Source organism: Aquarana catesbeiana, linkage group LG10 (genome assembly GCF_042186555.1).
Source record: "Aquarana catesbeiana isolate 2022-GZ linkage group LG10, ASM4218655v1, whole genome shotgun sequence".
NCBI classification, from domain to species: Eukaryota; Metazoa; Chordata; class Amphibia; order Anura; family Ranidae; genus Aquarana; species Aquarana catesbeiana.
Window position 1 is genome coordinate 137,226,684 of NC_133333.1, and position 11,517 is coordinate 137,238,200.

The following is an 11,517-nucleotide window of genomic DNA, read 5'->3' on the forward strand; positions in this document are numbered from 1 at the left end:
TGTTTGACGGGAAGTGAGGGGGATATCTTGCCTCCTCACCCCCTTTTTAACCCCATAAATGGCACACTACCATGCTGCAACCACAGGCACTTCTGCCTTTTTGATGATTCATAGATACAATCATATTATCCAGATCAATCAGATCGTTTCACATACAGTTGTGCTCATAAAAGTTTACATACCCTGGCAGAATTTAAGACTTCTTGGCCATTTTTAAGAGAATATGAATAACACAAACTTTTTCACTCATGGTTAGTGTTTGGCTGAAGCCATTTATTATCAACTGTGTTTACTCTTTTTAAAATCATAATAGCAACAGAAACTACCCAAATGACCCTGATCAAAAGTTTACATACCCCAGTTCTTAATACTGTGTATTGCCCCCTTAAACATCAATGACAGCTTGAAGTCTTTTGTGGTATTTGTGGATGAGGCTCTTTATCTTCTCAGATGGTAAAGATGCCCATTCGTCTTGGCAAAAAGCCTCCAGTTCCTGTAAATTCTTGGGCTGTCTTGCATGAACTGCATGTTTGAGATATCCCCAGAGTGGCTCAATGATATTGAGGTCAGGAGACTGAGATAGTCACTCCAGAACCTTCACTTTATTCTGCTGTAGCCAATGACAGGTCGACTTGGCCTTGTTTTTTGGATCATTGTCATGTTGGAATGTCCAAGTACGTCCCATGCGCAGCTTCCTGGCTGATGAATGCAAATGTTCCTCCGGTATTTTTTGATAACATACTGCATTCATCTTGCCATCAATTTTGACCAAATTTGCTGTGCCTTTGTAGCTCACACACCCCCAAAACATCATCCACCTCTGTACCTTTCATCATAGGCCTTGTTGACTCCTCTCCAAAAGGTAGCATTTTTGGTTGTGACCAAAAAGCTCAATTTTGGTCTCATCACTCCAAATGACTTTGTGCCAGAAGGTTTGAGGCTTGTCTCTGTGCTGTTTGGCGTATTGTAAGCGGGAAACTTTGTGGCATTTGCGTAGTAATGGCTTTCTTCTGGCGACTCGACCATGCAGCCCATCTTTCTTCAAGTGCCTCCTTATTGTGCATCTTGAAACAGTCCTACAGTCCTGTGTTTCACCTGATGTTATTTGTGGGTTTTTGCATCCCAAACAATTTTCCTGGCAGTTGTGGCTGAAATTTTAGTTGGTCTACCTGACTGTGGTTTGGTTTCAACAGAACCCCTAATTTTCCACTTCTTGATTAGAGTTTGAACACTGCCCAATTCCTTGCATATCTTTTTATATCCCTTTCCTGTTTTATACAGTTCAACTTCCTTTTCCTGCAGATCTTTTGACAATTCTTTTGCTTTCCCCATGACCCAGAATCCAGAAACGTCAGTGCAGCACTGGATGAAAGATGAAGGGGTCTGTCAGGAGTCCAGAAACTCATTGACCTTTTATACACACGCACACACTAATTACAAGCAAACAGATCACAGGTGAGGATGGTTACCTTTAATAGCCATTCAAACCCATTTGTCAGCTTGTGCGCACGTTATCAGGCCAAAGTCACCAGGGTATGTAAACTTCTGATCAGGGTCATTTGGGTAGTTAGTTGCCATTATGATTTAAAAAGAGTAAACACAGTTGATTGATAATAAATGGCTTCAGCCAAACACTAACCATGAGTGAAAGAAATGTTTGTGTTATCATTCATATTCTCTGAAAAATGGCCAAGAAATCATAAATTCTGCCAGGGTACGTAAACTTATGAGCACAACTGTTTGTCCACCATAACTGAGATTGCACAGATTGTATAGTGTATGGTCAGCTGAACTCCAGGTATGGATAATTTCTACACAAGTATACACATTCCATACCTGTGGTGTTCTTGGAGTCAGAGAATCACTGTAGTAGTCACCGCTGTCTTCCAGGTGCTGTGCTGAGCATCTGTCCTGCTCCATAATGACCACCAGGGTTGGGGGCCTCACTCAGCATGGGTGCCATTCACAGAACGCCTTGTATTATTCTCAATTTATACAAAGCGTTCTCTGATTGGACAAGGCGCAGATCATGACAACACTGGGCCACCTCTCTACCTTGTCCAATCAGACTTCTTTGCATTCATTGAAAGAAAGCAAAGTGTTCTGTGAATGGAGGCCATGCCAAATAAGCTCCCTCCTGTGGACGCTATTCAGCAGGACAGCTGCTCAGCACAGGACCTGGAATACAATGGTGACTACTACAGTGATTCTCCGCTTTGTCAGGGATCTGACAGGTATGAAATGTGTGTGTCATTCCAATCTGGACCAATATAACCTACTATATACCCGGAGTTCCCTACACTGCTAAATCCAAATAGAAATGTTTCATCCATACCAGCCTGTCTCAACTAGAGCTCCATGGAACCCCAGGATTCCTCCAGAGGCTACTAGGGTCTTGAGCAAGACTCTCAAACAGGTAACCACTGACACCATCTTTCTAGTGGTCTGTAACGGGGTTTTTTTTTTTTTTTACTTTACACTGACCGCAAAGTTATAGAGGAGTCTTCCCTCTGATCACAAAGTACTGTGAGCTGTACATGGAATAAAGATTTGTTTCCCCAAGACTGGAAAGTGATTTCAAGGCTTCCTCCATGTTGTACATAAGGATGAGCTCCAGCGTGTTCGCACAGCTCACGTGCAAAGCCCGCCAGGAAGTCGGCACTGCGCTAATCACATTTCCCTATCTCTGCAGCTGCGCATCGGGACAATGTCTCACTGCCTGTGATTAGCGCAGCGCCGACTCCCTGGCGGGCTCTGCATGTGGGCTGTGCGAACACGCCGAAGCTCATCCTTAGTTGTACACGCACACACAGATGATTAAATAATGTGGCAGTGTACCTTCATCCTGTGGAGGTATTCCATGAGTAGTGTACACTAATCTGCCATATCATTATGACCTCCCACCTAATATTGAGTAGGCCCCCCTTTTGACACTAAAACAGCCCTGACCCATTGAGGCATGGATGCCACTAAACCTCTGAAGGTATGCTGTGGTATCTGACACCAAGCCATCAGTACCAGATCCTTTAAGACTCAACCAAATTGTCTTCTTCCCATACGGCATCCTGGTGCCATCTCCACCATTGTTGGTCAGGTGCAAGTGATGCAAATGCACCTGACCAACAACTTATCCACACGATGAAAAAGAAAAGGTGATTCATCTGAGCAGACCATCTACTCCCATTGCTCAGTGGTCCAGTTCTGATGGTCATTGTAGGTACTTTTGGCTGTGGACAGGGGTCCGAGTGAGCACCCTGACCAGTCTGCAACTACACAGCCCCATACACAACAAACTACGATGACCTGTGTGTTCTGAAGCCTATCAGAAATAGCATTGAAGCTGTTGTAAGCGATAGTTATTTAACCACTTGAAGACAGGGTTAGAGAATTATATAAAATTTAAGCAGAGGTCCTAGAGAAGAAATTGGTGAGTTTTACAATTTTGTATGTCACATGATATTTGCACAGTGGTTTTTCAAATGCAATTTTTTTTTGGGGGGGGGGGATACATTTATTTTAATTGAAAAGAAAAAAAAAACAATACATAACCCAACTTTTTGGTAAAATATGATGTTATGTTGGGTAAATAGATACTAAACACATCACGTTTTAAAACTGAGCATGACCATGCAATGACGACAAATTGTACTATCCATAGGAGACGCTTGAATAGCCTTTATAGGTTACCACTTTAGATTTACACAGTAGGTCTGGTGCTAGAATTACTGTCCATGATCTGAAGCAGCATCATCCTGGTATAACCACTTGAAGTCCAATGACGTACCAGGTATGCGACTGGTCAGAAAGTGGTTAATTTAAAAAAAAAAGCCTGTTATACCTACCTGCTCCGTGTAATTTTATTGCACAAAGCAGCCCAGATCCTCCTCTTCTCTGGTCCCCCACAAGTGCTCTTGGCTTCACCTCTGGATGCCTTTTTTCAGCAATTTACAGTACAGTATCCCTTCTATGGGATCCAACCTTCCCTCCCTATGGGGGATCATTGATCCCTGGCTGTCCATGACCCTGATGCTTATTTTCCCTTCTTGGACCACTGCAGTCCCACAAGTTCTGCAGATTTGGAGTTGCTCTGACCCAGTCCTTTATCCATTTCAATGTGGTTCTCATCAGTCACTTGGATCCTTACATCAACTTCAGGGACAGCATGTTCACCTGCTGTCTCATCTCTCCCACCCACATTCAGGTGCCATTGTCATGAGATAATGAATGTCACCTGTCATAATGTTCTGGCTGATCAATGTCCAGCACACTCACCATGTACAGGAGGAGGTAGGTAGTTTAGGTGTGCACTCACCTTGTATGAGGAGATGATGGAGGAGGAGGGCTGAGTCTCCTGGATGCTCCCAGCTCACAAAGGCTCCACACACTTGAGTAACAAGCAGATAATGAGACCATAGCGGAGTGTGGAGAGAGGACAAAGCACTCAGTGTGGCCGCACTGTCCCGGCACCGCCTGCCTCCTCCTCCCCGACATACACACAGCACTTTGACTCAGCGCTCCGCTCACAGGAAGTGAGGAGACAACTCTTTGGAGAAAGCGCTGCAGGACCGACTCACAGACGGGCAGGAGGAGCGGCCAATCACCTTCCTCGGCCGAGGAATGAACAGCCAATCGATACGCGCAGGAGGGCGAGTGGGCGTTTGTTTACCCGGGGGTTGCCTTAGTGCAGCCGATTCGTTCCATGGGTGAGAAAGCCCAGAGATGAGGCTGGGTCATGTGACCGGAGCAGCCTGTGATGAGCCGCGCCATGTGACTTTCCTGTGCTATGGTGATAGAAGGAGAGGAGAGGTGTGTGTGTGGGCAGAGGGAGTATGATGGACCACATGAGTGTCTGCACCACCACATGCACCACTGCTGTATTACAGGGGGGGGGGGGGGGGCAGATATATGGAGGAGAGCTATGAGGTACATGGCGATGTGTAATGTGCTGCAGCTCAGTGATGCGGCGAGGACAAGAGAGAGGTGTGAGGTCCTGTGATGTGCTGCATGGAGATGGGGACGTGCGATGTGCTGCATGGTGGAGATGTGTTGCATGCAGGGCAGCTATCAGAAATTTTTGGGCCCATTACACAGCTTTAGGCCTGGGCCCTCTCAGCCTGACTACCAACATTCCCTAGGGCTTGTCCATGGGCAATCCTACTGAATCCGCACAACAGCCACCTAACCTGTACGCACTCAGCTTCCCCCCCTCAACCCAGTGTATATGTCAGCCCCCCTCACACCTTTACATATGTCAGTCCCCCTAAATCTGTATATATGTCAGCCCCCACACACACATACACACATCTGTATATATGTCAGTCCCCATACACACATCTGTATATATGTCAGTCCCCCCTCACACACACCTGTATGTATATATATATATATCAGCCCCCCCAACACACACACCTGTATATATATCAGCCCCCCCTCACACACACACACCTATATATATCTCAGCCCCCCTCACACACACCTGTATATATATCAGCCCCCACACACACATACACACATCTGTATATATGTCAGTCCCCCCTCACACACACCTGTATATATATATATATATATATATATATCAGCCCCCCCAACACACACACCTGTATATATATCAGCCCCCCCTCACACACACACACCTATATATATCTCAGCCCCCCTCACACACACCTGTATATATGTCAGCCCCCCTCACACACACACCTGTATATATATCAGCCCCCCTCACACACACCTGTATATATCTCAGCCCCCCTCACACACACCTGTATATATGTCAGCCCCCCTCACACACACACCTGTATATATGTCCGCCGACCTCACACCTGTAAATTTGTCAGCCCCCCCTAAACCTGTATATTTGTCAGCCCCCTTCACACACACCTGTATATATGTCAGCCCCCCTCACACCTGTGTATATATAGATAAAAATCATTGAAAAACATGGCATGCCCCCCCCCCCCAGTCCGTTACCAGGCAAAATAAAAAATAAAAAAAACGGCATAGGGCTCTCCCCCAAAATCCATACCAGACCCTTATCTGAGCTGAGCACGCAACCTGGCAGGCCGCAGGAAAAGGAGGGGGAATGGGAGAGCGCCCCCCCCCTAAACTGTACCAGGCCAAATGCCCTCAACATGGGGAGGGTGCTTTTGGTCCCCCCAAAACACCTTGTCCCTCATCCCCACAACCCTTGCCCGATGGTTGTGAGAGTCTGCAGGCGGGGGGCTTATCGGAATCCGGAAGCCCCCATTAACAAGAGGACCCCCAGATCTGCCCCCCCCCCCATGTGAATGGGTATTGGGTACCTTGTACCCCTACACATTCACCTAAAAAGTGTCAAAAAAGTAAAAATGATAGTAGACAGTTTGGGACAATTCCTTTATTAAAAAAAAAAAAAATGTCCCGCGATGTCCATTCATCTTCAATCACAGCGCCGATGACCCGAGAAAAAACTCTGCCTCGATGGGAGGCTCCCGCAGACTGCAGTCTTTTTGCGCTGGCAGCTCTTATATAGCTGAGGGCGGGGCCACCCGGTTACGCAAGCAGGTGGCCCTGCCCTCAGCTATATAACAGCTGTCATCGCAAAAAGGCTGCAGTCGGCGGGAGCCTCCCATCAAAGCGAAGTTTTTCACAGTTTTTTTTTTTCTACTCGGGTCCTCTGCGCTGTGATCGAAGATGAATGGACATCGCAGGACTTTTTTTTTTTTTTTTTTTAATAAAGGAATTGTCCCAAACAGACAAGGCCCTTTGTCCCCATCAACATGGGGACAAGGTGTTTTGGGGGTACTCCAAAACACCCTCCCCATGTTGAGGGCATGTGGTCTGGTACAGTACGGCCTGCTAGATTGTGTGCCCAGATAAGGGTCTGGTATGAATTTTGGGGGGGATCCCCACGCCATTTTTTGGCGCAGAGTTCCCCTTAATATCACCAAAGGGCCTGGTAATGGACTGGGGGGGGGGGGACCATGTCATTTTTTTCAATGATTTTTATCTATAATGCCAGAATCCGGAAATACACTACAGCAGTTTTAAATTACATTTTTTCTTTTGGAAATGTCATTTTGCTGCTCTCATTCAAAAACTATGTACGGCCGCTATGTAAGCAGCCTTACATAGTGTGGGGCGTGGACTCAGCCTCCTGAGCCATGCCTTTGGCCAATCATGGTTCTCATAGCAGAGCGCGTTGTGATTGGCCAAAGCATGCAGGTCAGGTGCATGCTTTGGCCAATCAGCAGCCGTCAATGCACTGCGATCTCGCCGTTCATTATGGGGCGTTCCGCGGGCACTCGAACTTCCCGTGAACGCCACATAATATTCTAAATTCGGCAAATGGGCGAACACCCGATGCGTTTGACTTGAACATCGGGCTCATCCCTAATTGCTATTGTGGTGTAGGATCTGGGCCTGCTGTCCCTCCATCCCTCTCTTTCCTTCCTACTCTCTCCTTACCTACCTATTTCTTTCTTTCTCCCTTCATCCCTCGTTCATCTCAGACTCGAACCCCCCTTTGAGCCATGCCCCATCATTCCATTTAAACCATGCCCATTTTTCGCTCCACTACATCATGCCTCAAAATGAATGCCCCGCCCCTAATTATAATACGACCCCGCCCACCGACACAAAAGTATCCCAATACATTTTTTGACAATGTTGGCAACTATGATAGTCCCTTATCATCCCCTCCAATAGCTTGCAGACTACTGATGTTAGGCTAACTGGCCTGTAGTTCCCAGGGATATATCTCTGCCCTTTTTTCAACCACTACAATACAAGACAGAGCTTTCAGCGCTTTCACACTTTGAATGCCAATTACTCAGTCATGCAACACTGTGCTAAAATAAAATTTTTATATTTTTTTTTCACACAAATAGAGCTTTCTTTTGGTGGTATTTTATCACCACTGGGTTTTTTTTTTTTTTGCAACATAAGTGAAAAAAGAGCAAAAATTTGGGGGAAAAAAACACTTTTTTTTTAGTTTCTATGATAAAATTTTGCAAATAAGTAATTTTTGTTCATAAATTTGGGCCAAAATTTATACTGCTACATATCTTTTGGTAAAAATAACCCAAATAAGGGCTCTTTCACACGGGGCAGATCAGTGATGATCCGCCCCGTGAACACCCGCTTGCTCAGCGGGGATCGCTCCGCCGATCCCCGCTGAGCAGGAAGATGACAGGTCCATTGCTGCACGCTGTGCAGCGGCGGACCTGTCAGAGCGCCGCTCTCCCCTATGGGGGATCGGATGATGACGGACCGTAGTGTCCGTCGTCATCCGATCCGAAAATGGATGGAAAAGTAGGTTTTTCCTCCGTTACACTTTTCGGATCGGTGCGGGTCGGATGTCAGCGGACATGTCACCGCTGACATCCGACGCTCCATAGGGATGAATGTATGTCCGTTTTTCATCCGAAAACGGAAGGATGAAAAACGGACATACGGATCGTCCGTGTGAAAGAGGCCGAAGTGTATATTATTTGGACTGTGTGAAAGTTAGAGAGTCTACAAGCTATGGTACCAATCATTGAAAAATGATCACACCTGATGTACTGTTGGCCTATCTCATTTCTTGAGGCCCTTAACCACTTCAGCCCCGGAAGGATTTGCCCCCTTCCTGACCAAGCTATTTTTTGCGATACGGCACTGCGTCGCTTTAACTGACAATTGCGTGGTCGTGCGACATTGTACCTAAACAAAATGTATGTCCTTTTTTTTCCCCACATATAGAGCTTTCTTTTGGTGGTATTTGATCACCTCTGCAATTTTTAATTCTTTGTACTATAAACAATAGAGCGACAATTTTGAAAAAACACGCTATAATAAATATCCCAAATTTAAAAAAAACAAAAACACATTTCTTTATCAGTTTAGGCTGTTATATATTCTTCTACATGTTGGTAAAAAAAAAAAAAATTGCAATAAGCGTATATAGAACGGTTTGTGCAAAACTTATAGTGTCTACAAAATAGGGGATAGATTTATGGCATTATATATTTTTTTTTTACTAGTAATGGCGGCGATCTGTGATTTTTATCAGGACTGCAACATTTCAGCAGACACTTTTGACCATTTTTTGGGCCCATTGACATTTATACAGCAATCAGAGCTAAAAATAGCAACTGATTACTGTATAAATGTCACTGGCAGGGAAGGGGTTAAAACTAGGGGGCAATCTAGGGGTTAAATGTGTTCCCTCACTGGTGTGTTCTAACTGTGGGGGGATGGGATGAGACCGATCGTTGTTCCTATATGCTAGGAACGCACGATCTGTCTCCTCTCCCCTGACCGGACGTGGATTTGTGTGTTTACACACACAAATCCCTATTCTCGCTCTGTCAGGAGCAGTTGCGGGTGCCCGGCGAACATCGCGGCCGCCGGGCACGAGCATCCGCTCCTTAGGGATGCCCCTGTACTCCTTAAAGTGCCCTCCGTACAGCTACGGCGATTTGCGCAGGAGTGCCATTCTGCCGCCGTCAACCGACGGCGGGCAGTCGGCAAGTGGTTAAATGTCAGGAAAGTACAAATACCCCCCAATGACCGATTTTTGAAAAGCAGACAGTCCAAGGTATTCAGTAAGAGGCATGCTGAGTTTTTTGAAGTTGTAAGTTTTTCCCAAAATTCTTGGAAAAATAAAGAAAATTTGTATTTATTTATTTATTTATTTTTAAATACACAGTTGTCATAATGACAAGTTATTTCTGTGTGTGACTTTTTCACAGCCTGGCCACATAGAGAGGTCCAACATGCAGGGAGCACCATCAGGCGTTCTAGGAGCATAAATTACACATAAAATTTCCTAACAACCTATTACACTTTTGAAGGCCCTGGAGCACCAGGACAGTGGAATTATCCACAACATGACCCAATTTTGTAAAGCAAACACCCCAACGTATATTCTATGAGACATTATTATTTTGACAAGACTTCGGAAAACGTGTAAAGAAAATGAAAAGATATATATATATATATATATATATTTTTTTTTTTTACACAAAGTGGTCAATTTTTAAGATATTTCTTAACACATAGCATGTATATAGCAAAAATTACACCCCAAAATACATTCTGCTACTCATCCCGAGTATGGCGATGCCACATGTGTGTCTTTTACACAGCCTGGCCACATAGAGAGGTCCAACATTGAAGTAGTAGCTTCAGGTGTTCTAGGAGCATAAATTACACATCTAATTTCATTCCTACCTATCACACTTTTGAAGGTCCTGGAGCACCAGGACAGTGGAATTACCCACAAAATGATCCCATTTTGGAAAGCAAATACCAATGTATAGTCTTTGAGGCATGGGCTGCAGATAGGTACTCGGGTACTCTGATGGGCTGGTGACAGGTACTCTGATGGGCTGGTGACAGGTACTTTGATGGGCTGGTACTTTAATGGGCTGGTGACAGGTCCTCTTGGGGGGCAATCCATGTGTGTTGGTGTGTACTGTAAGTAGTATCGAACTGTTACCGCAATCTCCTCCTCACACACGATCAGAACCTAGTAACAGTAACTATGGTTTGTTTACATTCTGTGACCGGCTTGATTGGACACAGCCAGTCATTGTCAGGATGACGAGCCCCGTCCCCGATCGCCTGCTCTGCGCGCCCCTAGGGGCACAAATGAGCGCTGTGCATGAGGACAGTGCATGTGATTGGCTGTGATTGGACACAGCCAGTCATTGTCAGGATGACGAGCCCCGTCCCCGATCGCCTGCTCTGCGCGCCCCTAGGGGCACAAATGAGCGCTGTGCATGAGGACAGTGCATGTGATTGGCTGTGATTGGACACAGCTGCTCACGTGGTAAAGAGCCATTTTTATTGTCTCTTTACACTGATCTGGGATGGGCTGTGTCCCGAGGGACATGCTTCATCCCCGATCACTGCGCTGCGGGCCCCCGGGGGCTTGCAGGAGCGGCGAGAACGGGAAGACATCATATGCCGCATGCCCAAGATGAAAGAGTGTTCCTGCCGATGTCATTTTACTATGGCCCGGTATGGAAGTAGTTAAATTTTGGTGCTACGTTGGCTTTTCTCCAATCAACTGGTACCATTCCAGTCAGTAAACTGTCCACAAAAATTAGGAGCTTTCAAAAATGAGGTCTGGCTATTACCTGACTCAATTCCTTAAGGAACCTGGGGTGCAAGCCATCTGGTCCCGGTGACTTATGTATGTTAATTTTTTCAAGTCCATTTCTAATTCTGTCCTCTGTTAGCCACAAGGGTGCTTCCTGTGACATGTTATGAAAATTAACATTACCGCCTTGGTTACTGTATCCCCGTTTCTTTTGTGAAGACTGATGAGAAGAATATATTCAAAACCTTTGCCATCTCTCCGTCTTTTGTAACCAGATTCCCTTCATCATCCTTTATGGGGTCAATATGTTCTGGCCTCCCTTTCTTACTATTTATATACTTAAAGGATTTCTTGGGATTATTTTTACTCTCCTCCACGGTGTGCCTTTTTTAAGTTCTATCTTAGCCATCCAGATTGCACCCTTACATTTCTTTTTGCATTCTTTGTAAAGT

General features: G+C 45.5%; 1 protein-coding gene across 1 annotated transcript in view; it reads right to left on the bottom strand.

Annotated features, from left to right (window-relative positions):
* Positions 1-4,582, bottom strand: part of SPHK2 (sphingosine kinase 2) — a 68,870-nt gene extending 64,288 nt beyond the window's left edge. The window contains exon 1 of the mRNA XM_073602698.1: positions 4,313-4,582. The gene's annotated coding sequence lies outside the window, so the exon portion shown is untranslated. The remainder of the gene's footprint in view (positions 1-4,312) is intronic.
* Positions 4,583-11,517: the final 6,935 nt, after the last annotated feature.